The sequence below is a fragment of the Etheostoma cragini genome, chromosome 14 (genome assembly GCF_013103735.1).
Source record: "Etheostoma cragini isolate CJK2018 chromosome 14, CSU_Ecrag_1.0, whole genome shotgun sequence".
In the NCBI taxonomy this organism is placed as follows: domain Eukaryota; kingdom Metazoa; phylum Chordata; class Actinopteri; order Perciformes; family Percidae; genus Etheostoma; species Etheostoma cragini.
The window spans coordinates 24,499,863-24,502,380 of record NC_048420.1 but is presented as its reverse complement, the minus strand read 5'-3'; the positions used below and the strand labels follow the sequence as shown (position 1 = coordinate 24,502,380).

The 2,518-nt window shown below is 43.7% G+C and overlaps 1 protein-coding gene across 1 annotated transcript in view; it reads right to left on the bottom strand.

The window, feature by feature from the left end:
- Nucleotides 1-2,518, bottom strand: part of LOC117956476 (oocyte zinc finger protein XlCOF6.1-like) — a 59,752-nt gene that overhangs the window by 56,615 nt on the left and 619 nt on the right. The gene's annotated exons all lie outside the window — the stretch shown is intronic.

Below are 2,518 nucleotides of genomic sequence, written 5' to 3'. Positions count from 1 at the left end.
AATACTGTATCTGAAGTCTCTTTATATAGACCTTAGTGGTCCCCTAATACTGTATCTGAAGTCTCTTTATGTAGACCTCAGTGGTCCCCAATACTGTATCTGAGGTCTCTTTATATAGACCTTAGTGGTCCCTAATACTGGATCTGAAGTCTCTTTTATATAAACCTTAGTGGTCCCCTAATACTGTATCTGAAGGACCACTACATGGGACCTTTAATACATGCATGAGTGGACAGACAGCTTGTCTTTACATTAACATGTGAGAGGGACTTAACCTGCTATTCCAAAAAAACTAGGCTACCTTATTACTACACTAGAGTAATATGTCTTGCCTTAAAAATCTTTACTAAATGTCATAAGAAGACAGATGACAATTCTTAATTTGTCAAAAATAAGATGGAAAGTCTGTTGTTTTGTGTCATTAAGCATTTTTAAGTGGTCTGATTCTCATTCCGGTTCTTAATTCCGATTCCGGTTCTGATTGATTCTCTAGTCTTTGAGGAGTGGAGTTAAAACGGGTCAACTCCTTATTTATCCTTTTTCCATGTAGAATAAAGCTACTCTAGAGCGCCGCCTACTCCTCCCCATGGCTGCAACACAACACGTGCCTGGCTGCTTACGTAAAGCAAAACCTGGGCATATTAAATTGGGAAGCGATGAACGGATTTGAAACCAAAATCCTCCAAATACTTCTAAACAAGATATTCAGGCCCGATTGAAATTTGCTAGGGGCCAGATTTGGCCCGAGACCCTTGAGTTTGGCTCCATGCTCTCAAATGTTTCCTTCTGCCCCGTTTTATATCTCGACCACCAGCAGGAGCAGAGTGGAGGAAGGAGTTTATTTAAGGATGGCAGTGTAACAGCTCGGTGTTGTATGATGACCTTTGGAGACCTAGGATAAATGACATAGCGGCTCCACAACAGATCAGGTCCAGACCAAACTTCCCAACTTCAAATGTGTGCCGGGCTAAGTCCAGCTGGCATCCAGGCTAATAAATCGGATGATTTCATTATGAAGCTGTGTCTTTATCGGAGTGAAATCAGCTAATTACCAAAGTACTGTTGACTCCCGTTAATGTCTGTCTATGTTTCAGCTTTACCTCCAGACGTTCTCAAAGTGATTATTGGTGAAGAGGAGCAGCGGAGCTCCAGTGTGGACCAGCAGGAGCAAGAGCACCCCCCACACATTAAAGAGGAACATGAGGAACAGTGTATCAGTCAGGAGGGAGAGCAGCTTCAAGGGCTGGAGGAGGCTGATATCACCAAGTTACCATTCACTCCTGTCCCTGTGAAGAGTGAAGATGATGAAGAGGAAGCTCAGTCCTCACAGCTTCATCAGAGACCGACTCAACACATGGAAACAGAAGCTGATGGAGAGGACTGGGGAGGAACAGAACCAGCCAGGAACTCACATCCACTTTTACAACCAGAGACTCCAGACCAGACTGGAAACCCTTCTGATCCTGAGACTGATGACAGTGCTGAATGGAAGGAGACCAGAGAACCTCGATCGGCTTCAAACTCTCTGAAACGTGATTCAAGACGTAAGAAAACCCTCATCTGCTCTGAGTGTGGGAGAACATTTGACATTGATTCAAATCTGAAGAAACGCATGCTATCTCACACAGGAGACAAGCCTTTCAGCTGCTCAGTTTGTAATAAATCAACCCAAAGTGGAGATTTACAGAAACAGATTTCTCGAGATTTCCAGGCCAGAGAGAACGAGCTACGACCGGTCGAGCGTGAAATTGTTCTTTCCTCGAGAGACACCGTGACTCGCAAACGAGCAAAGCATGGCAGTTGTTCAGTGTTGGGATGTACAAATGAACATAAAAGTCTTTTTTTAGCTCCTTCATCTGTGTCTGTGAAGAGCCAGTGGGTTAATTTTATCATATCTGGCAAAGCGGCAACACAGCTTCCCAAAGTTTTGTACGTCTGCGCCAAACATTTCACCGACGACTGTTTCCTCAACTTGGGCCAGTACAGAGCCGGCCTTGCTGAACGTCTGAAGATAAAACCTGGATCAGTACCGACTCTCCGTGGCTCAGCTGCAAACCTCAGACAAGTAAGTCAACCAATGTCACTGTATATGTCACATGCTAATGTTACCCTTAGCATGTGGCTGTTATATTAGTTCCGCAGCTAACAGCTAACAGCCCAGTTCCTATCGCTAATACAAAGGCAGATGGCCTCAAGTATGAGTGTGAATAAACACACTATAACGCGACATCCGCCTTTCCCCTCATTGAAATATCATTTCATAGATCTTATTTTAACTATTAGAGTTATTTACTAAACATGCTTATCTTCTATCTTTCAACTTTCACCTGGAATATACTAGAGCCCGACCAATAAAGGATTTTTTAGGCCGATACCAATACGATTTGGTTATTTAAAAATCTAACATGGACGTTGTAGAGCGTCCTCTGGTGGAGAGACCATGCAACGCCATCACTAACAGGGACGTTGTAAAGCGTCCTCTGGTGGACAGACTATGTAACACCATCACTAACAGGGA